Source organism: Natator depressus, chromosome 11 (genome assembly GCF_965152275.1).
Source record: "Natator depressus isolate rNatDep1 chromosome 11, rNatDep2.hap1, whole genome shotgun sequence".
Lineage (NCBI taxonomy): Eukaryota > Metazoa > Chordata > Testudines > Cheloniidae > Natator > Natator depressus.
The window spans coordinates 31,919,192-31,943,982 of NC_134244.1; the positions used below are offsets into that span (position 1 = coordinate 31,919,192).

A 24,791-nucleotide genomic window follows, 5' to 3' on the forward strand; every position below is an offset into this window, starting at 1 on the left:
CTACTTGTTACATTGAGGTAAAAGCTACCTATACCTTGTTTACACAAGGATTTTACATCAAAATAGCTATCTTGAATTAGATATCTCAAGGTAAAAACACGCCTATTTTTGCAGTAAAGATGTAGCTTGTGTTTCAGAGTTAAAACCTTACTAGAATGATTGTGGCAATTCACGCCCTGGGCTCAGACTGTTTTAGGCTGTCCTTAGATACATCCGTGCATCAGTACGTTCAGAATAGTGCTCCCCTTGACCTCAGTTGCAGTTGTGAAAGCTCAGTACTTCTGCAAATCAGACCAGGAGTCTCAAGTTGGGCATTCAGAAAATGAGGAGAACACAGATAGTGGCCATTTGTGGAATGTCTAGTTCGAGCAACTTGCTCAGCAGCACACAGGAACTTTGCAGCGGAGGCAATGATAGAATCCAGTTCTCCAGCATGGCATTCAACTCTCACACACACATTCCCAGCCCCGCTAACTCTCTACAAATCCACTTTCTGGCTCATCCTTTCTCTTCCTTCAGCTCTCTGTCTTATTCGCTACACACCTTCCAACTTCTGCAACAAATGAAGCAAGGGGTGTACAGATAATAGCCTCAATAACTACATGACCTCAGTTCATTCCGTGACCACCGTCCATTCTGTGCAGTGAAAATAAAGTGTTGGGCAATCTTAGCTATAGGTCATCACTGCCTCTGCCAACTATAATAGCTATATGGTAGGTCAAACCCACCTTCTTCAATGTTCAGTGTAACAGAGTAGTTCCAGCCTGTGGGTTGTGACCCCAAATGGTGTTGAAGTATCAGAAGATGAGGTTTTGATGATCCTCAGTGTGCAGAGGATGCCATTTTGCTCCACTCAGCATGACTTCTTTTGTGTGGTGCTTGTGAGGTCATACTCTGTGGAAGACACCATTTTCCTCTACCAAATGGCATCCTCCACACAGCTTGACATCACGTGCACCTTACATATGAGGTCATGCTATGTGGAAGATGCCATTTTGAAGGGGAAAATGGTGTCCTACATGAGGTGTCACCTCACACATACAGTGCATGTGAGGTCATACTGTACAGTGGATGCCATGTTGTTTTTCAAAATGGTGTCCTCCCTAGTGTCTAGGGTCCCAGGAGGAAATAATTAATTAAAATGGGGTCAGGCCAGCAAAAGGTTTGGGAACCCCTGCAAAGCTTCCCACTTGCTTTCAAACAAACAAAAATAAAAATGGGAGAAAACAGGATTATAGAATAAAAAGTAGTAAGACGTTATGAAAGGTGATACAAATATATTTGAATTGAAACACAAACAAACAGCATAGGCCTGTGAAGACTCAGTGATTTGGAGGGAGATACCATCACATTTGGGTTGATTTTAAAGCAGTTTTTGAAGTTTCATCCTCTAATAATGAAGAATTTTTGCACTGTATTTCACTGAGACATTAAAAATCTTCCCTTTTTTGTAATCTGCACTATCCAAATTATCTGGCTATTGTGTAGTACTTTATAGCACTGATAATGTGTGACATATGACAGCAGTGAACACCAGGGCACACACACCAGTTAGAACACTGAGACAACATACAACACACACCTGAACAAGAACATGCAGTGCAGGAAAGTTAAGAAGGTATAATTACAACAAGCATCATACACAAGTTCATAACATGGAACACTGAGAGAAGATAACAACAACATGATAACTCACAGATTAACAGCAGCAGGCAACCCACAAGTCCGGATGCAAATGATTTTTTCCCCGGGTGACCCCATCGGCTGGCCTTATTCATTTTAAATTTGCATTTGGCTTTGCATTGCTGATGTTAAGGATAGGAGAACGGGCAAGGCAAACCCTAGCTGGGACCCTCGTTGCAGCAAAACCAGCCTGGCTGAGTCCCCCTCTCCTCCCACTAGCGCTGCTAATCGCTCCCTTATGAGTTGCCTCTTTCCAAGCAGTAGTAACTTTGGACCCTGAGGGCAGGGCTCTGCTTGTAGACGCAGCCCCGCAGAGGGGATGAGGAGCTGCTCAGGGATCTCACGGGCCCAGCCCCGGACCGGAGGTGGGAGGCTGCAAGGCAGAGCATCGGGCGTACTTGGCGTAAGCTGGGTGCTATTCAGGAGCTCTCTCCCCACCCCCACCAGGAGTCTGTCCGTTCGGAGGAGGGAGGCGGCCGTAGGGAGACTGCGTAAGGCGGCGGTTGTTGTTGCCGCCTGCCTCCAATGAGCTCATCCCGCTGGCTGCCTGCGGAGGAGCCCCGCTCGGGACACACCGAGGGCCAGGCAGAGGCGCCCGAGGGGTCAGAGGGGCTGAGGAGGCGGCCCCCGCGGGGAAGGGAGGTAAGTGCCCTCGCCGCCGCTCGAGCGGTGCCCCTCGCCGCGGAGGGTTTGCCGGGGCTGGGTGGGGCTGGAAAGTGTGTGTGAAAGTTTCAGGCTGGGAATGTGCATGGGCAAGTCTCTGCCCCTGGGAGCCCGGCTCCGCCGCTTCCTGCCCCGCCGCGGCTCCGCGCCTGGGGCCCCGGACTGGGCGGGGGAGGAGGAAACCTGAGGGGGCTCCTGGCGCTTAACAGCAGGGCGCTCTGCTAACAGGTAACTTGCGGGTGGAGGCGCTAAGCTCTGACTCTGCTGAGCGGCAACGCTGGGCACAGGCCGGGGGGGGGGGCTGGGGCTGGCGCCTGGGCACGGGCCGGGGGGGGGGCTGGGGCTGGCGCCTGGGCACGGGCCGGGGGGGGGCTGGGGCTGGCGCCTGGGCACGGGCCGGGGGGGGGGGGGCTGGGGCTGGCGCCTGGGCACGGGCCGGGGGGGGGGGGGGCTGGGGCTGGCGCCTGGGCACGGGCCGGGGGGGGGGGGGGGCTGGGGCTGGCGCCTGGGCACGGGCCGGGGGGGGGCTGGGGCTGGCTGGCGCCTGGGCACGGGCCGGGGGGGGGGCTGGGGCTGGGGCTGGCGCCTGGGCACGGGCCGGGGGGGGGGCTGGGGCTGGGGCTGGCGCCTGGGCACGGGCCGGGGGGGGGCTGGGGCTGGGGCTGGGGCTGGCGCCTGGGCACGGGCCGGGGGGGGGGCTGGGGCTGGGGCTGGCGCCTGGGCACGGGCCGGGGGGGGGGCTGGGGCTGGGGCTGGCGCCTGGGCACGGGCCGGGGGGGGGGCTGGGGCTGGCGCCTGGGCACGCGCCGGGGGGGGCTGGGGCTGGTGCCTGTACACTGGCACTGGGGGACTGGGGCTGGCGTCTGGGTACGATATAGGTGAGTGGTCTGGGGAGCCTGGGCACGGTATGGGGGGTGGGCTGGGGCTGTCACCTGGGCATGGTATTGGAAGGAAGAGGGTGGGTGAGGGCAGTGGCTGGCCCCTGCACTTGGGATGGGCCAGGCTGGGCTGGAGTTGGCATGTGGACACTGTATGGGCCTGGCCTCATACTGGAGGGTGGACATAGTATATGGGGGGCAGACACATGGACAAAGTTTCGTGGCAGAGGATAGGTTGGGGCAGACCTCTGGACGTAGTACTGGTGGGAAGCCGGGCTGGGGCTGGTACCTTTACCCTGTTTGTTTGTTTTTTGGCAGGGGGACAGAGGGGGGAAGGGGAGAGTTGGGGCTGACACCTGGGCAGAATTTGGGGGTTGGGGAGCTGAGCTCTGCCTGGCATTTTGGCATAGGTGGGATATGGGAAAGGGAAAAGGAGGGCCATTGATGGAAACAGCCTTGCCTTTGCTCAGGCATTGTTGGGATGGGGGGCAAAAAAGCTGGTGTTGGTTGTAGCTTGGACTGGTATCTGGTGCAATGAGGGAACAGTGATGTTAAGAAGCCTTGTCCCTTTCCAAACTGAAAGCTCCTATTTGTGCAGTTTTTATAGAATCATCGTGTCCATGGATTTTACTCACAAGGACATGGCTTACCCCTATCTTTTAGTTCAGGATTTTTCTGATGTTTCCAGGAGAACAAATAAAATCTACTTTCTGCTTAGCCTGGGAACGACTCTGAAATCAAGAAATCTTGGTCTGATAATGTTTGCTCTGTTTTTAATTGATATTTGAGGGAGGGGTAGATAAGAAGCTTACAAAATTGCCTTGCATTTGTTTCATCAAGTATGTACAGCAACTGCAGCCACATAGAAAGACTGGGCATATGCCACCATGCCATGTGACATGCTGCTGTCTTTCCCTATTGTCAAAAGATAAACTGACCTACCCCAAAAGGAGGGTATGAAGTGTTTTGTGGCAGCATGGGGGAGAAGGCAGGACTTTCAGTTAGTACCATCTCTTAATAAAGAAAAAGGTGAATATTAAAGGTGGCTTTGTTGCCTGAATTTGTAAATCCAGGTCTCATAATCTCATCCTCATAATCCAGGTCTCATAATCTCAACCAAATAGGAATAGAAATCATATTGGATTTGTTTCTTTAATATGTATTTCACATAATTTTCTGTAACCTCATTGTAATGACTTAACACTTCTGATGTCAGTAACTGGCATAGAAAGAGTGAAATAACTCTCTATGGGTGGTGGATGGAGGGAAATCTGGGTTTTATGTGAATAAGTGTACTTGGAAATAGAACACAGCTGAAAGGTGTACTTCTGTGGGGAGGGGGCTAGGAAGAAGGTTTTTGATACTGATTTTGTTCCTGTCATGTGGCATCTGCCAAAGTGGCACTTTTGTAATCTACTTTGGAAGCTAATTATCCTGGTTGGCAAAGCAAGTGTGCTACTGCTTTACTACTGGGAAACCTGAGATTTCTTTTTACAGAAGACTTGTATGATTGGTAGGAGTGAAAGAATTTGCAAGTGACAGGAAGGTGCTCATTTATAGTATTTGAGTCCTTTACTCATCCAGACTATTTAAAGAGTCTTAAACTGGGTAATCACGTTGCATGTCAATTGTTTTTAAAGTTCCTACATCAGCCAAAAATTTTGGTGGCTATTGTCTTTAAATATATCCCGATGGCTTTAATTTTAAAAGTATCTGGAAGTAAGGGAAATAAATGTGGTATCTTACATCCTTCAGAATTTCCTCCCAGTGTGGTTTCTGATACATAACTGCCAAAAATGAACCTATTCAGAGATTTCCTAATTGTTGTGATTTGACAATAGGTGATGGGGAAATAGTGTCATTATTACATTATGTTAGGAAAGCAAGTGAATACATGTGAATAAGCTTTAGGTTATCAGTGTAAACATACAGGTAGGGGAATGTATATGCGGTTTCAGAGTAGCAGCTGTGTTAGTCTGTATCTGCAAAAAGAAAAGGAGTACTTGTGGCACCTTAGAGACTAACATTTATTTGAGCATAAGCTTTCGTGAGCTGCAGCTCCGATGAATCCGATGAAGTGAGCTGTAGCTCACGAAAGCTTATGCTCAAATAAATGTTAGTCTCTAAGGTGCCACAAGTACTCTTTTTCTTTTTATATGAGGTTTGTTTATCTGAATGCTATGATGTGCGAGCTGTCCAGCTTTCTTGGTTTAGTTAACCAGTGGAATGTCCAAATGATGATAAATTATGTCCACTCTAGAGCCCAAACATATTTGGTTCATAGCCAAGCTTGCTCAGCTTCCCATAACAGCTTGTATAAAGAGACATTTTGTCTCTCCAACCACAGTCTTGTAGTTGGTGCCATGGCAACTTTGTGATCTGATGGTATTATTTTAAAGACATCTGAGCAATCTCCACAGAATGCATCCGATGAAGTGAGCTGTAGCTCACGAAAGCTTATGCTCAAATAAATTTGTTAGTCTCTGAGGTGCCACAAGTACTCCTTTTCTTTTTGCGAATACAGACTAACACGGCTGCTACTCTGAATCGTTTTCTTAACTAACTGTTCACTTTTTCTTTAATAGAATTTCATATTATCAGGATTAATACTTTCCTTGGCAACAAAATGTTAATCAACAACTCTTCAAATTCGCATCTCTATAAGAATATGATCATGGCCTGTTGTGACTCCTATTAACACTGCTAGAGGTTAAAGTTTATGTCAGTGGTAGTATTCGAAACACCTGATTTTTCTCTAAAGGTTTTCTTTCGGCTAAAAGATGGTATTCAAAGCCTCTGACACTGTTTTTTCTTTTATCTTCTAGAAAATGGGAGGAAAAGTCAGTTCAAATGTTAATTACGAGAGTGTGCCTCACCCCTCCCCAAAAAAACAAAATAGATAATGGATGGATTGGTTGTTTGGGGTGGTGGTGGTTTTTTTTTTGTTTTTTTGTTTTTTTTGGTATTGCTCTGAGTTCTTTTGCCTTAGCATGAAGGTTGGCAAGCTATTTATCCTGCACACTATAGTAATTGGGTATAAAAATACACATATATATCCTTTTACCTAACAAATGTCTAATTTTTTATATTTAAAGTAGTGTGCAGATACAAGAGGCATTGTCATGCTTCAGATTGTAGGCACCCAAAAGTAGTCATTGGGGCTTACTGTATCTCTAGTTTGTCGATGGAGAAAAGGAATGATGTGAAACAAGGACTAAATCACACCAACAAGTGGATAATTCTCAGTGACCATTTCATTTTTTATTTAACTACTCTTTTTGAAATGGGGGATTTTAAAAACTATCTGGGTACAAAGGGATTGTAAACTCTGAGCTCGCCTCATGCCCTCTCCTAAAGAAGGGAGGTAGATAGAGGCATCAGTTTCCTAATATGCACAATAATGAACACATTCTGTCACACTGGCAACTTTAGGGTGCCTACTCTTTATTGTATTGTTTTTATTGCTCTTTCACAATTGTTTTTTAACGTGTTTGGTGGAGCCTTTTATCACTGTAAATCAGAGAAATTTTGTAAGGAGACACTCCAACACTTGTACCTGGTTATAATATAATTCATGGTTGTATGGTGCTGAAACATACATCCAAGGATCTCAAAATGCTCTGTCAACATCAATAACTTAAGTCTCGCAGCACCCCTTTTAGATATCCCTAATTTACATTGGATGAAACCAAGGGACATTGGCTAAGTGACTTGCCCAAGGTCTCACAGTCTGTGGCAGAATCTAAAGTAGAACCCAGATTACCTTGAGTCCAATAATTCAACAAAATACCATCTTTTCCCCTTGATCTCTTCATTTTTGAATTTTATTGCAACACCTAAACTAACATCCTGTCTTTTGCTTTTCTGTCCAATGGCTTCATAAAGAGACCGGTCCTGAAAAATCTGCTTGTAATGTATTTCCGATTTTTTTACTGATCAGATGATACACATATTGTGGGCTTTTTAACTTGTTTTTAAAAATTCCTTTTCATTGGACTAATACAGTTGCTTGCCACTTTTACATCTTAAACTGGAAAACTTATCCATCTTATCTTAGTGTACATTTATACAACTTGATTTGATGGTATGCCATCAGCACTTTCTATTTTATTTATTTTTTTTACTACCAGTATAAAATAAAATTATGATATGGTTTATCTAGCTAAATGCTCTACATTTCTACAAGGTAACTTTTTGATTGTTAAACTTTTAAAAGACATGCTTGATGCTTAAAGTATTTTGGAAGTATGACACAAGTGGAGGTAACACTAGCATTGGAAAACTAGGCGATTCCATTAAAGGGACACCCTAAACTAACCTTTAGCTATCAGCTAACTGCTTTATCAGAAACTGGATTTTTGTATTCTCTAAGTAATGTCCTGAACTACTTTATTAAAAATTCCTTTTAAAAAAAAAAGTTGTTCCCTGCTGGTGTTCATAAGAGGTTTTATAATTAATTTTTTCCCTCCAGCAAGGGAGAGAGTGACTGTATCCAAAGTGGTGTCAAATATGTAAAATTGGGATTTTATCAAAGGAGTGGAAGAAAGTTAGGCTCCCTGCTCTCATTGAACACCCTTTTAGGCTCCTTAGAAAATCCCAGCCAAGACTGTAAGCTCTTGAGGCCAGGGACTCTCATCATTTTGTGTTTGTACAATGACTAACGTAATGGAATCCTGGTCTGTGACTGGGGTTTCTAAGCCCCATTGCAATACAAACAATAGGTGAAAATAAGAAAGTAAATGGAAAATAGGGACCTTTTTAAATCTAATTTTCAGTTCTAGTAATCTTTGGTGTTACGTAGAACCACAGTGGATACAAAATTACAATAAAGTGTGGATTTGTGGTCTCCCCTCTTTCCCCTCCACTGTTTTGCGTTTCTTTAAAAGCTGGAACTGGTAAATTATGTAACTCTGCTGATTCTGTGTTGCGCGTTTCCTAGATTCACTCTGAAGTCAGTGGAGTTACACCCACTTGCAACAGTGGAACTATGTTAGTTCTGAAATGGGCCTTTGGTATGTATGTTGCTTTCTGACTGGAGTCCCAAGCATTGTTTCATTTACATCTTTTTTTTTTGTTTGTTTTCAAGCAGTTCTTCCACAAAGACTGTCAGTGTTAATCTACCAAAGAAAAGTGTACAACATAAAAATGAATAAGTGATATCTACTTGACTATGAGATTTGATTATCATGTCAGCAGTACTGCTGTTGAGTCAGTAGAAATTACTTGTATGAGTAGGGGCTACTCATGTGTGATAAGGGCCTGCTCCTGCAGCCCGTTAAATCATAAGCACCTTGAGACAGTGATAGTGTGTGTCTTTGTGTTTACTCCACACTGAGCACACTAGTGTTGCAATAATCAGACCACAAAAGGGTAAAATGAGTAGTTCTGACTTCCACTGTGAATTTCTTTAACTTCAAGTTGGGGTGTGTGCGTGCACGTGCATGTGTGCAGGTTGTTATAGTGTACTTTATTGTGTGTATAGCATTATGATAGATCTCTAAAAGTTACAATTTTGAAATGCGGGAGAGAATGATTGATTTATAAGGAATGTAGCCATTTACTTTAAAATGGCTTTTTATGGAAAGCAGCAGAATTAAACTAATAGTATGGGGAAAATACATCAGCATTTAAAAATTCTAAGTGAAAGTATGACAAAATCTGAAGACCTTGTAAGGAGGGTTCCCCTCCCCCGGCTTAAGTAAATGGATCTACTCTTGGAACTCAGCGGTGACTCAGGTTTTACTTGCACCTCTGACTTCCTTCTGCAAAGTTCATTCATTCATCTTTACATGTCTAATTAAACAAAGTGAATGCCGGTACTAGCTGCACATACTGGTATATAAAACACAGCATTGGGTGGTGATGGAGTAACTTTGCTATTTACTGAATCTCTTACAGGGACATAAATGTAATAAATTGCAAAGAAGAAAACAGGGTAGCCAGTAAGATGGGATGTTTGTGTTGCTGTTGTAGGGCTTTTTTTAAAATTGACTAAATGTTAGTTTTGGTTAAATTTAGATCTTAAAGGAGAGAAGCTGGAACTTGTTAGTAACATAGGAAACGCCCTGAAAGAAAGTTTGTTTGTTTAGTGTGTGAATGTAAACTTTGCAGTTTTATGGCTGAAGGCAAACTATAGGGAGCCCTGATTACTTTAGCAAAGTTTTGAAACTTCTTGTGTTGTATTGGCTTCTAGTAGTTTTGCTGAAGCATATTTAATGCACTTAATTTAGTTTTAACAAACCATAGGTATTACATACATTAAAAAACTGACAGCTAATAGTTCTGAAATTGACTTAGCACTTAAACGGCAAAAGTCTTTAATTGCTGGAAAATCTGGAGACTGAGAGTTTGGCTCAGAATTACTTCAATTTTGCTTCATTTGAAGAATTCTTTACAATGCTAACTAATCTAAAGACTTTGAATTGTGCCCTTAACTATTTCATTCACTTACAATAAGATAAATTTGTTTCTTTCATTGCAAGTGTGTTTTCTTTTTTTGCTTTTAAGAGATGGGCCTGAACCAAAACTGTGAACACCCCTAAACTTCTGAGAAGTTAAGATCTGAATGATGGTGCTTGAGACCTTCACTAGTTTCTACATATTCAGACTTTTTAAAAAAAGTTGCTTGGAGAAGTTATTGATAGGTAGAGCTGGCTGAAACTTGGAATTCCCAGTTTGCCGTAAATTTTGAAATTTGGTTTTATTCTGATTTGATCTCAAGTTGGGTTCCCTCAGGTTTTTAGGTTCCTTGCTGGGCTGCTGGAATCCAGAACACCTGGGGACCCTGTCCCTGGGCAATCTGTATTTCAGGGTTACCCCAGTCCCCAGCAGTCTGTCAGGTGAGATGGCAGGATACCAGGCCAGGTTCTGTCGGAGACCTGCCTGTGGTTCATTGGAAGTTCGTTGAATCCACTCTCGCTATATCTGTGACCGTTTCTGGTTTGAGAAATCAGTGTTTTCCAATGAAACCCTGGTTTATCAGAAAATTCCCAGCCAGTGCTAGTGATAAGACCAATGTGTTCTGACTATTTTAAATTAAAGTGGAAAAAGGATTATTGGAAGCAGTTTGACAGTTTTTGTGAAGTCACTCCATATGCACAGAACATTCTAAATGTGAAATTTGAAGAGGTGCTTCTTTTTTTGTGGTTTGCACCAGAAACATCTTTGTGATGAATCTCTATTCTTATTAATATACTTGGAGCACCATTTCACACTTGGACTAAACTCACTTTGAAGTCAGAGTGAGAGTTTTTTCTTAGTAAGAACTGGGTTCCTGGACTCTTCTAAAATGTTGGCCAGCACTTAACATAAAATAAATATGAAATGTAAGGGTGGGGTGAGGGGAGAAACCCCACAACAGTTCAGACTGTTGATAATTTCTAATCAGCTTTTATCGCTATAAAATAACAAATTAAATTCTCAGTAATTTTCTACTTCCTGTTCTATAAAATCCTTGCAAACATGAAAGAATTAGCTTTAAAAGTTGTGTGTAAGGGGCTGTCATAAATATAAAGGGAAGGGTAACCATCTTTCTGTATACAGTGCTATAAAATCCCTCCTGGCCAGAGGCAAAGTCCTTTTACCTGTAAAGAGTTAAGAAGCTCAGGTAACCTGGCTGGCACCTGACCCAAAATGACCGATTTGGGGACAAGATACTTTCAAATCTGGAGAGGGGGGAAAAGGCTTTTGTTTGTCTGTGTGATACCTTTGCTGGGAACAGATCAAGGATGCAAGCCCTCCAACTCCTGTAAAGTTAGTAAGTAATCTAGCTAGAAAATGCATTAGGTTTTCTTTGTTTTAGCTTGTGAAATTCGCTGTGCTGGAGGAAATGCGTATTCCTGTTTTTGTGTCTTTTTGTAACTTAAGGTTTTGACTATAGGTATTCTCTATGTTTTGAATCTGACTGCCTGTAAGATTATCTTCCATTCTGATCTTACAGAGTTGTTCTCTTATTTTTTTTCGTTCTTCTAATAAAGTTCTGTTTTTAAGAATCTGATTGGGTTTTTTGGGTCTTAAAAATCCAAGACTGGTCTGTGCTCATCTTGTTTATTCTCAAGCCTCCCCAGGAAAGGGGGTATAAGGGCTTGGGGGGATATTTTGGGGAAATAAGAATCCAAGTGGTCCTTTCCCTGATTGTTTATTAAATCACTTGGTGGTGGCAGCGTTTTACCTAATTCAAGGGCAAAGACTTTGTGCCTTGGAGAAGTTTTAACCTAAGCTGGTAGAAATAAGCTTAGGTGGTCTTTCATGCAGGTCCCCACATCTGTACCCTAGAGTTCAGAGTGGGGAAGGAGCCCTGACAAGGGCAGTGAAAATAAATTGGGGAAGGGCTTCCAAGAGGCACAGCACAACAGGAAGGGGTACAAAGGTGGCTTTAAAGTAAACCACCTTTTTGTGCCAATTTCTTTCTGGGCTGTTGCAGGAGCTCAGAATCTTCATAGCAGCTTGCACCATGGAAATGCGCCAATACACTCCTTCTGCTAGGCTTTGCAAGGGTTGGGGGGTAATGTAGAGCTTATGGTCCTGAGCTGTGCCTACACTGGGGAAATTCTTCTCTGACCCCTTGCAGTGCCTTTTCAGCTCCGTCTACTGCTGGAGTGGCACATAGGGATTGAAACAGGGGAAAGAGACTTCTTGGGGGAGACTTCGTTTTATTAATTGGGTGCTCTGCTCTGGTCCTTCTCAGCAGTTTCATTTTACATAACAGCTTCTGGCAGGTAGGTATATGATAAATGTAAAGGCTGCATCCTTCTGTCTGGCAGAAATTAGAAGAAACTCTTTCTTCATCCTCCTGTTGGTGGAAGTAGGAAGGGGGGATGCTTGCTCATACTTTGCCCACTATTGCAGCTTTTTGGGGGGGAGGAGGGAGGAATCCATCCTGCCCCTACTTCATTTAATAGCTTTACCCAGGAGCAGAATTAAATTGATGTGATTTGTGCCAGTTTCTCTGTTGCCCATGTACAGTTCCATCTGAGTCAATAGGTGAGTACTTGAGGATGGTTAGTTCCTCCTGCTGCTTGTGCCATCATTCCCACATTTCTATTTTTAGCACACTAGATCAATCAGAGCAGAGTCTTGAGCTAGACATCCAGGTCTAATGTAGACATACCCTCAGACTCCTAAGGGCTGAAATGCTTTAGGTCATGTCTATACTATGCTGTTTATGTTGGCATAGCCATGCCAGCATAGCCCCCTAGTGTAGATGTTGTGTGTACTGACAGAAGGAGTTCTTCTGCTGACATGGTTATACCACCTCCCTAAATGTCATTAGCTAAGCTGACAAGCACTCTTCAGAGGGTTCTGCCTGCAAAACCTAAGGGGTCTGAATTTTTTACACTCCTTCTTGACATAGTTATGCCAGCACAACTTTGTAGTGTAGACCATTCCTTGGTCTAATCCAAGTTATTCTACTCAATGTACTCAAATGTAATGGCCTGTGATATACAGGAGGTCAGACTACCATCAGGGGTGCCCAGCCTATGCTCGCGGGCTGTACACGGCCCACCAGAATATTTCATAAGGCCCCGCAGCCTGCTTCGTTACAGTATACTAAAGGCCAGTTCATTAGCGTTTTGACGCCATGTTTATACCATTTTAGTTTACGCAAGTGTATAAATAGGTTGTTTCTATGTACAGTATCATCTGTCTAAATACATACAAAACAAATTGAACTTAAAATGTAAATCAGTACAGGTGACTTTAAATCTTTTTATAATATGTGGAATCAGTTTGGCCCACACAAGATTGTGCTTAGGCTAAATGTCCTTTCTGTGTAATAAAGTTGGGTACTACTGATTTTTATCCAGTGATCCCTTCTGGCTTAAGCTCTGTAAAATCTGCCTTGCAGACATTGATTTCATGGGGTTAATTATCCATCATACACTGAAAGTTGCTGGACAAATCTAAAATTTAAATAAAAAGTGGGCATGCCAGATATTCCATTTTCTGGTATGTGCATGTTAGTTTTTTTCCTCAAGCCGTTTCTGGACATTACACTTATATTTGAAATTGGGGACATGAATATGTTGTTCATGTCCTGCAGGAGAGGAAAAATAATTGAAGCACATGTATAGCTTTACTAATGTGAGTAATTTCACTGACTTCACTTGCTCACTTATGTGAGTAGTGTTCTGTAGTTAAAAGTTGTAGGATCAGAGGTTGGATTTTAAGATCTTTGGGGCTTATACTGTCTCTAAGTATTTGTACAGTGCTTAGCATAGTATAATATGGCTGCTGTATGCTACCTCAATATAAATTAGTTTATACAAATAATTACAGTGAAGAGAGCTAGAAGGTAAATGGACTAGGAAGAACAATATATTGGAACTTTCCTTCTTAGGTTACACTATTGAGGTGGATATTTAAGTCTCTCACAAAATATAGTATAGTTGGATGGTAAATGCTTACTCTTGACAAGGACAGGAAAACAGACAATTGTCTTTAGTGTACTACATTTAAATTTTACTGGCTGAATATTAAAAAAAAATCAGACTATTTTGCCCCTTCCCACCTCTTCACTATTGTAAAAGGTACTTAATAAAATATAATTAGAACAATAAACCTTTCTCAGATTGAAGAGCCCATTATATTTAATCAAATATTTAATTGTTGTCCATGTAGATACTTCTTCTCTGAACTCTCTCCAGTTTATCAATATCCTTCTTGAATTGTGGGCACCAGAGCTGGACAACAGTATTCCAGCAGCAGTCGTACCAGTGTTAAATACAGAGGTAAAATAACCTCTCTACTCCTATTTAAGATTCCTCTGTTTATGCATCCAAGGATTGCATACGGTCTTCTGGCCACAGCATTACACTACGAGCTCATGTTAAGCTGATTATCCACTGTGACCCCCAAATCTTTTTCAGTCATGGCTTTCCATGCTAGAGTCCTGATTATTTTGGTCAAATTGTCATCTCAGAATGGGCAGAAGCCTGCCTTTTATATAATGATGGTATTAGTTTTGCCGGTATAAGCTTCCATTAAGAGGAATAAAAGACTTTGCAGTTTAAAAGAGAAATTGTCAACAGCCTAATTTTCAAATGTGTACCTTAATCAGGTGTCCAGACTCCATATTTTGACACCTAGATGTGTAAATTCTATTTTATATCTCATAGATCTTGAAAACATTTTAGAAAATAAATTAAGTAATTTTATCCAGAGAGATAAGGCTGCAGGCAAATAAGTGTTTTGTGGTGATAACTCTTCATTTAGGGTAAATAACTTTGTCTGGGCTGTTTAACACAGGGGTTCTCAACCTTTTTCCTTTCTGATGCCCCCCCCCCCCCAACGTGCTATAAAAACTTCAGGGCCCAGCCAGGGGGGCGTGGAGGGGGACTCAGGGCTTCTGCCCCATGGGTCACCAGGGCTCGGGGCTTCTGCTCTGCGTACAGTTACTGTGTTTCAGGTTCCCCAAAAGAGGACACTGCCAGAGGGGGAAGGGGAGCCAGGAGAGGAGGAATTGGAGGGGGGGGTTCCTGTAACCCCTCCAGCACCTCCTCCTCCCCTAACCCCTGCACTCCCTCATGGCTCTAGCCCCCTGCACTCCCTCCACCCACCCCCCAGGCACTCGGTGCAGCCTCTCTCTTACCTCCAGCAGCTGCACATAGCTCCTCCCTGGGAAACAGCTGCACAGCCTGTCCTCCTTTTGTCCTTCCCACTGGGCCTGCAGCGTGGGGATCAGCTCTCCCACCGCGAAGCACCGCCCCAGTCAGAGCCACTTCTAGCATGATAAAAAAAAGAGCAAATGAACACGTGTTCCTGCAATATCAAAGCAAACAGTATACTTACCAGAGGTTCCTTCCCCTGCATCAGGCTCGTCCGTGCTGGTCTGGAGGGACTGGCTCGACTGCTCTGGAGTCAAAATAGATCCTGGCTTGCTGTTCCTCATACTTCTCTCCACCTCTTCCTTGTCCAACAGCACCTCCTTACAGTTCACTCCAGGGGCCTGTGACTCCAGCTCCCCGAAAGTATCCACAGGGCTCTTGGTGGTGGTGGTGTCTCTGCCAAGGATGGCATGCAGCTCTTAGTAAAAGCGGCATGTCTGTGACTCCGCACCAGAGCAACTGTTAGCCTCCCTTGCCTTCTGGTGTGCCTGCCAGAGGTTCTTGGCTTTCACACAGCACTGCTGTGGGTCCCTCTTGTAGCCCCTCTCCCCCATGCCCCGAACAATCTGCTCATAGATATTTATGTTTCTGTTGCTCTCTCAAAGCTGTGCCTGCACAGCCTCTTCTCTTCACAGACTCGGGAGATCCACAACCTCCTGTGTACTCAGGCAGGAGTGTGTCTGCAGTATGGTCAGCTGGGCAGTTTCAAGATGAGCTCTCCAAGGCCAGCAAACAGGAAATAGAATTTCAAAAATGCATGGGGCTTTAAAAGGGGAGGGTCATGTACCTGTGTAAGTGGCCGCCAGGCAGCGGAGTACAGAGCTTTCATGGTGGGGCATTATGGGACACCTCCTGGAGGCCACTAAAGTCGGCATAAGTAATGCTGACACTGCATCAACATAAGTGCTACACCTCTTGTGGAGGTGGAGTTATTAATTCGGTGCAGTGGGCGAGTTACAACATTTTAATGTGGATGCTGAGAGCAGGGGTTCTCAAACTGGGGGTCGGGACCTGTTAGGGGGTCACAAGGTTTTTACATGGGGGGTCGTGAGCTGTCAGCCTCTACCCCAAACCCTGCTTTGCCTCCAGCATTTATAGTGGTGTTAAATTAAAAACACTTTTTATATATTTATAAGGGGGGTCACACTCAGAGGCTTGCTATGTGAAAGGGGTCACCAGTACAAAAGTTTGAGACCACTGGCTTAGAGAGTTAGGTCGAAGTAAGCTGCCTTGCGTCGACTTAACTCCGTAGTGTAGACCAAGCCTAATCTCAAATGAGATTTTTCTCCTCTGTATGTGAGTAGTAGTGTTCCCTCAGAAGAAAGGTTCTCAGGTTTTACTCCCATCTTTATCGTTCAGAAGCATATAGGGGGAATCTGAGCAATTCTAGACCTCAAAAGGCTCAACCAATGGATAAAGGAAATGAAGTCCCAATGGAGACCCTAACCCCTACAGTGTCAACTCTGTCCCAGGTGGATTTTCCGACTTCAGTGGATCTACTGGATGCATATCTCCACATCCCTATCAGACCTGGTCATCACAGGTTTTTAAGGTTTGCCTATGACAGGAAGCACTATCAGTATTGGAAGCTCCCATTTGGCTTGTCTGTGGTTTGCCTGGGTCTTCACAAAGATGTTGATGATAATTATAATTGGACTCAGATCACAGGGGATCCACCTATACTCCTTCCTGGATGACATCTTAGTCAGAGCTCCGTCCTCTGTAATGGCTCACAGAGCTACAGTCCTTCTCCTTGAATCTCCTGCAGGTGCATGGTTTATCATCATAGTCAATAAAAGCTCCTCAATTCTGTTCACTCAAACAGCTCATTTGGGAGTGGCCATAGACACCTCGGTAGCAGGGACATACCCATCTCTAGAGAGATTCCAGAAGATTCAAGACCTTCTTGCATTGTTTTGAAACTGCAAGATTGCTCATTATTGCAGTGAGCCTTCAACAGCTAGGTCTGCAAGTATCATGCACAGGGATCACTCCATAGCTGCAGTCACACATCAGGTACCTTCAGGGCTTCATCTTAAAGGCATGGGACCACTCCTTGGAACATATGAAAGATCAAGTGAGAGTTCTGGCACAAGTGATCAACTCCATAAAATGGTAATCAGCCCAGTGTAATGTCTGCAAGGGCATGCCCATATGCCTTCCGGATCCCCTGATTCTCACCAATGTCAGCCTGGCAGGCTGGAGAGCACACCTCGGGTCCCAAACAGTTCAAGGCATCTGGAATCATAGAATCATAGAATATCAGGGTTGGAAGGGACCTCAGGAGGTCATCTAGTCCAACCCCCTGCTCAAAGCAGGACCAATCCCCAACTAAATCATCCCAGCCAGGGCTTTGTCAAGCCTGACCTTAAAAATATCTAAGGAAGGAGATTCCACCACCTCCCTAGGTAACGCATTCCAGTGTTGCACCACCCTCCTAGTGAAAAAGTTTTTCCTAATATCCAACCTAAACCTCCCCCACTGCAACTTGAGACCATTACTCCTCGTTCTGTCATCTGCTACCATTGAGAACAGTCTAGAGCCATCCTCTTTGGAACCCCCTTTCAGGTAGTTGAAAGCAGCTATCAAATCCCCCCTCATTCTTCTCTTCTGCAGACTAAACAATCCCAGTTCCCTCAGCCTCTCCTCATAAGTCATGTGTTCCAGTCCCCTAATCATTTTTGTTGCCCTCCGCTGGACGTTTTCCAATTTTTCCACATCCTTCTTGCAGTGTGGGGCCCAAAACTGGACACAGTACTCCAGATGAGGCCTCACCAATGTCGAATAGAGGTGAACGATCATGTCCCTCGATCTGCTGGCAATGCCCCTACTTATACATCCCAAAATGCCATTGGCCTTCTTGGCAACAAGGGCACACTGCTGACTCATATCCAGCTTCTCGTCCACTGTAACCCCTAGGCCCTTTTCTGCAGAACTGCTGCCGAACCATTCGGTCTGTAGACTGTAGCGGTGCATGGGGTTCTTCCGTCCTAAGGTGCAGGGCTCTGCACTTGTCCTTGTTGAACCTCATCAGATTTCTTTTGGCCCAATCCTCTAATTTGTCTAGGTCCCTCTGTATCCTATCCCTACCCTCCAGCTTATCTACCTCTCCTCCCACTTTAGTATCATCTGCAGACTTGCTGAGGGTGCAATCCACACCATCCTCCAGATCATTTATGAAGATATTGAACAAAACCGGCCCCAGGACCGACCCTTGGGGCACTCCACTTGATACCGGCTGCCAACTAGACATGGAGCCATTGATCACTACCCGTTGAGCCCAACAATCTAGCCAACTTTCTATCCACCTTATAGTCCATTCATCCAGCCCATACTTCTTTAACTTGCTGGCAAGAATACTGTGGGAGACCGTGTCAAAAGCTTTGCTAAAGTCAAGGAACAACACGTCCACCGCTTTCCCCTCATCCACAGAGCCAGTTATCTCGTCATAGAAGGCAATTAGATTAGTCAGGCATGACTTGCCCTTGGTGAATCCATGCTGACTGTTCCTGATCACTTTCCTCTCCTCTAAGTGCTTCAGAATGGATTCCTTGAGGACCTGCTCCATGATTTTTCCAGGGACTGAGGTGAGGCTGACTGGCCTGTAGTTCCCAGGATCCTCCTTCTTCCCTTTTTTAAAGATGGGCACTACATTAGCCTTTTTCCAGTCGTCCGGGACTTCCCCGGATCGCCATGAGTTTTCAAAGATAATGGCCAATGGCTCTGCAATCACATCCGCCAACTCCTTTAGCACTCTCGGATGTAGCGCATCCGGCCCCATGGACTTGTGCTCGTCCAGCTTTTCTAAATAGTCGCGAGCCACTTCTTTCTCCACAGAGGGCTGGTCACCTCCTCCCCATGCTGTGCTGCCCAGTTCAGTAGTCTGGGAGCTGACCTTGTTCGTGAAGACAGAGGCAAAAAAAGCATTGAGTACATTAGCTTTTTCCACATCCTCTGTCACTAGGTTGCCTCCCTCATTCAGTAAGGGGCCCACACTTTCCTTGACTTCCTTCTTGTTGCTAACATACCTGAAGAAACCCTTCTTGTTACTCTTATCATCTCTTGCTAGCTGCAACTCCAGGTGTGATTTGGCCTTCCTGATTTCACTCCTGCATCCCTGAGCAATATTTTTATACTCTTCCCTGGTCATTTGTCCAATCTTCCACTTCTTGTAAGCTTCTTTTTTGTGTTCAAGATCAGCAAGGATTTCACTGTTAAGCCAAGCTGGTCGCCTGCCATATTTACTATTCTTTCTACACGTCTGGATGGTTTGTCCCTGTAACCTCAATAAGGATTCTTTAAAATACAGCCAGCTCTCCTGGATTCCTTTCCCCCTCATGTTATTCTCCCAGGGGATCCTGCCCATCAGTTCCCTGAGGGAGTCAAAGTCTGCTGAATCTGGAAGAAAGGACTCACAGCATAAACCCCATAGAATTAAGAGTGGCCAAGCTGGCGCTATGAAGGTTCTAGCCCAGCCTAGAAGCGAACCATGTCCTGATTCAGTAAGACAACACGACCGTGGTCGCATATGGGAAAACAAGAAGCCCAGTGCTATATGCTGAAGCTGTAAAAATCATGCAATGGATGGAGCATTCTCTCCTTTCTCTTAGGGCAGTTCACGTAAAGGGAGACCTGAACCAGAAAGCAGACTGGCTTAGTAAGTGGAAAGGAGAACCGCTCCTAATGATGCCTGAATCAGGAAATCTGCAAGTTAATATTTCAGTTTTTCAGCTTGCCTTCAAAAGACCTATTCACGAATCACACGAATACGAAGAGACCAAAGTACTTTACTAGGGAAGTGGACCCCAGAGCCAGGGGTACAGATACCCTATTACACAGATAGCCGCAGGGTCTCCTCTGTTCGTCTCCATTATTAGGGAAAGTGGTCCAGAAAATAAAACATGAAGAGGTGATGGTAATGGTAAAACCACATTGATAAGAAGATCCTGGTTTTCAGACCTGATAGAGATGAATTTGGGGCCACCACTGTATTCCAAAGACACAGGCTAGCCTCCACAAGGGCCTCTACTTCATTTGGTCCCAAACTGGTTGCATCTAACAGGCTGAATATTGAAAAGGAAGCAGTAGTAACACTGGGTCTGTCCTCCAAAGTCATCAGAATAAGTCTGTCATCGAGAAGAGTATCAATCTTGAGAGCATACTCCTCTCTCTAGACCAAGTTTCGCAGCTGGTGGCAGGAACATAAAGCAAATATTAGAAATCCAGGAATTCCAGCTATCCTGGATTTTCTCCAGTAAGGTTTTGACAGAGGTCTCCAACCCAACACCATTGCACGTCATGTGTCAGCCCTTAGTAATGTGGTGTTTGTAAGATCCACGGGTTCTCTGGCAGAGAACCCTGAAGTAGCCAGATTCCTCAGAGCAATCCAGTTGGCCAAGTTGGTGATTAGACCTGTGTTTCCTAAATGGACTATACTGAGAGGCCTAACAAACCATCCATTCGAACCACTTACATCAATGTTTTATTTAGCCAGCAAAAATGGTTTTCTGATTGCATCTGCCAGGCGAGAGTCAGAGTGGGTGGTGCTCTCTAAGGAGGAACCTCACTGCGTGTTTCACGAGGATAGGGTGGTGCTAAGAACTCGGGAATTGTTTATGCTGAAGATGAACTCTCCTTGGAGAGATGGAACACCTTTAGAAGTCAGAAGTGCTCTGAAAAATTACCTCAAGTGTATCCTTCCATGTGAAATGCTAAGGACTCAGAGCTTGCACATTTTCTATTGCTAGGTGAATTGTGTTGTGTGTGTACATACAAGACTATGTATTGTGGAAGTGTACAAACCATTGGAGATTGTAGTTCCAGAAGGGGTCAGGGAATGCTCCACATGATACCTGGAGACCTTGTGGGCAGAAAGAACTAATGCATCCACAGCAGAAATTAGAGAGGTAGCCACCTGGTCAAATGCTATCATCTTTATCAAATATTACAAGGTGGACTTCCTGTCCTCTGCAGAGACATCCTTTGGTGGCAGGAAGGCACTATAGGTGATGGCCTGGAAATGATTTTGCCCTGTGAGCAGATATTTTAGAAGGGGAGGGATACCTTTTTCCTTGTGAACATTTCCATAAACCTTCCCATGTCTGTTCACTGCTTGCTATTCCCAGATGACAACAATTGTGGGAGATGCTGGGCTGCAGAATGGAAAATTTTTTTACTGATCATTTCCTTTCTGCTAGTAGCATTTCCCACAATTATACCCACTCTGGATGGCTCATGAGTCAAAGATCAGATATTAAGTGGAATCATTACCATGTGACAGTTTTCTTTAGTCTAATGTACATAGGTATTTCATTATCTCTGGGATATTTATTAATGATATGCAAGTTTTACATCTTGGGAATAATTTATTTGGAAGCAAGCCGAGGCTGAGGGGATGTGGCCAGACCATGCAGTTCCAAAACTGTGATAGCCTCCATGAGCTGTAGAGAGCAGCCCAGATGTCAAGACTTGTGAGAGATGCTTCTAGTGGAAAGAAAATTATCAATAAGAAATTTTCTGTTCCTTCTCTTGTCCCCTCATTTCCCAGTCTGACCAGCTGTTAAACTCCTTTGTGTGTCTTACAGCAGGTCGTCCCTACTCCTGTTCTACTTCCTGTGAAGATCCAGAAGCCTCTGGCTCACCATTAGTGATCCCCTCAGAGGATGCCTTCCCTCCCTTTGTATTTTAGGATGTTGGAAAGTAATAAGACTGTTTTTGTGTTCCTCAGAGAAAGTTTCTCCCTTTACTTTCTGCATCATTGCACAGCAGAAATACAACTTCTATCTCACTTTTTTCCCTTTCCATTCCATTTCATTCGTACATTTCACCATTTGCGGCCTGTTCCTTCTTCTCAACAAGAAAATGGCAAGTGCGCATACGCACACGCTTGCGCGCACACGCATGTGCACACACACCGTTGTAACTTTTATATGGCAGACTGACACAGTTTCCAGATCTGGAAAGAGGAGAAGCAAAACAGTAATGGTGATGGTTTTAACATGGTTTTAGGTTAGAGTAGGCTGATGTGAACTTGCTGAAGATCCCAGACTGGAAAAGAGAACAGCTCCATCCATCTATGACATGGAAATTTTTTTGTCAACTGATGAGCAGATTAATGACTGGAGGGGACTAATGAGCTACAGGGATGAGAGGGGGAGTTAGCCTTTTCCAGAAACCTGTCTGACTGGAGTAACTATTGAATGAAAATTCCCCTGCATCATTCCATAAGAGAGGTCCAAAATTTCAACATATAGAAATGAGCTAGTGGCTTCATGCAAAAGCATAGAATCGCGATAAGTGGCTTGCAACCCCTCATCCCCACTCTGCAGTGTGAAATCAGGGTCCGTAGTTGGGGCACTGCTAAGAGATCTGTCTAATAATAGTATAGGCACGTTCTCGGAATATTATTAGAGTGGCGGTTATATTACTTGACCTTCCAGTTAGAGCATCTTAATTCCTCTGATTTTTCTCCTGGCACTGAAATTCCATTCAATGGATTTCGTGATCAGCCACCTTATTTGAAATGTCCTCATGCAGCTTGGTATTTCAATTCTTGCTTCCTAAACTGTGGATCCTGGAAGCATCACACCAAAGATCCACCAGTACCTTGATGCTGCCTCTGGTCAGCTGTCAGCACATTGAGATTATATCTTATTGAAGGCTATCCTAAAAAAAACAGAGGTGTGTACTTGCTGTTATTTAATGCTGCGTGCAAAAGGAGCGGGAAAATTCTGAGCAGGTCTATCTGCAGTGGTAGAGGACTTCCAGTTAGGAAACAAAATAGGTAGATGGGAAGAAAAGAGCATGGGGTCCTTGTGTTTTGTATGACTAGCAGCTCTTTTTTCTGGATGCAGGCTAGCACTACAAGTCTGCCCTATATCCCAGTCACGTGAACCAACTTGTAGTACTATATACTGCTACCACCGCTACACACAAGTGATGGGTTTTTGTGTGTTGATAGGGGTTGAGCAGAGGATGGGACTGAAAGTTCCTGAGAAACTGTGGACATTGATGACGGGGAGATATTTATCATGCTCATGGCGGCAATCCTTGTGGACACACGCCAAAGTGGGTAGTCAACAATAGGGTAAAATAACAGCAGAGTAGAAAACTGGGTTACTGGTAGATAAAAGAAATATATAAAATCTGGGAAACCAAATCTAAAACCAGGCTGGTGGGAAAAGTGCTGTTGCAGTGCTTTCTTCTAGTTAACATGAAAGTGAGAGGCAGGTTTTTCTCAGGATTCCTCATCTTTTCCCTTTTTCACTGTAGTTTAATACTGCATCAGGGTCTAATTCTCCTTTCAGTAGCTGTAGTGGTATATTGGAAGCCTCTGTCTTTCTAATTCTGAAGTCAGCAATCTGCTATTGAATTGAGGCATGGCTTTCATGTGTCAGTGAAGTGCTGGGAAGGTGGCATAGCTCATAGGCAAGGTTAATGGTTAGGTTGTTGAGTGAACAAAAACACAGAATTCCAGCATGGGATGTAATTTTAGTGTCTGTGTAAGTATCAGTCTTAGTGTCTGATTTTGAGAAACATCTGCAAAATGTAAATATTTGACTCTATGAATGTGTTTTAAGAAAAAATGACCTCCTAGGAAACTACAAATAGTTATTAATACCCATTTTACAACAGTGGGTTTGTTTTGGTTTTGGCAGAATGCAACCTGTCATGCAGTTATAGAAGTGCATTAGATGTTTCTGATTTTTAGTGCGTGGAGCTTTTTTTCTGCATGTCTATAGCAGTTTTTGTTCATTGAATGAGGAATAAAGGGTGCAGCTCATCAGATGATGTGGTGCATTTTTTAAAATGAAAAACTTTTTGTGAGTTACCCATTTGTTCCTGAAAGATGTGGGATTGACAGCTCTAGAAACAGGTCCTCTGTTTATCTATCATATATCAAAAGATTATGGCAACTTGATGTCTAATCAATTTCAAAAAGTGAATTTCAGGTACTAAGGTTACCCCTGACTGCCTTGGCCAGTTATGGATTTTTTTTTATTTTAAAATGTTTTTCTCTTCTCTCTTGATTTAACTATACAGGGGAAGCTATGAAACTGACTACACATAAGGAATGAAATGCTGGTCCCGTTGAAGTCAGTGGGAGTTGTCACTGACTTCAGTGAGGCTAGGATTTTGCCCAAATGCTTTGGAGTTCTATGGCTGTGCCTTAACTAGACTATCAGTAGCTCTGCCTCGTTATCTTATGGGACATTTTAAAGCTTGACTGAAATGTGTTACAAATATTTCTCATGACCCTATAGTACTTAAAGTAGTTCTGTTACTTGCTGGCTTCTGCTGGTATTTTTAGACTTGGGAAATCTCTCAAACTGTTGAAATGAAGGGAGTTAGAGCAGGAGAGTCTTCTGATGCCAAACTTTCCATTGTTTCTGTATGAGTTCTGGCTATAGTTTTTCTATTTAAACAAAAACAGTATAAAAATGTAGTGGGCCAGCCACACTAGTCTAGGAGACTTCCAAAAGTTGTATGATCGTTTGATCATTGCTTGAAAACATATTTTTACCTAATCCAATGCTGCTTATTTGGATACTGGGCATGGGGGGGAAAAGGGGATGTCGCTTTTTAAATATAGGACAGATGGGGTGCCCCTGAACCTTCAGTTCTAAAGATATTTGATTGTGTTAAGTGCTCTTTTGCCACCAATAGCAAGACCAAGAGGGATATTCAGCATATGCCTTCTTTCCAAAGTAAAATCAGTTATTTACAAATTGCTTGTAATGATTTAGGAATGGAGAGGAGTTTAAAGTAGTAGAGCTTGAGAAGCTAGCGAAATCCAGGAGGAAGCGCAGCACTTTTGTGAGGGAGGATTTGCTAGTCGGTGAAATGGAATATTTGTGAGAGAGTGGGCATGTAGAAAAGCCGTTAATTATGAAGCCATGATAGTGACTCCATAGGTGAGATAGTAGCTAGCTTTCTGTTATAAATCAATGTGCTTTTATTT

At 43.9% G+C, this 24,791-nt stretch overlaps 1 protein-coding gene across 3 annotated transcripts in view; it reads left to right on the forward strand.

Moving 5' to 3' along the window:
* The first annotated feature begins 2,078 nt into the window (after positions 1 to 2,078).
* TANC1 (tetratricopeptide repeat, ankyrin repeat and coiled-coil containing 1) overlaps positions 2,079 to 24,791 on the forward strand; it is a 200,435-nt gene continuing 177,722 nt past the window's right edge. For 2 of the 3 annotated variants that reach the window (XM_074967381.1, XM_074967382.1), the window contains exon 1: positions 2,079 to 2,325. The gene's annotated coding sequence lies outside the window, so the exon portion shown is untranslated. The remainder of the gene's footprint in view (positions 2,326 to 24,791) is intronic. The other variant, XM_074967385.1, reaches the window with a different exon arrangement.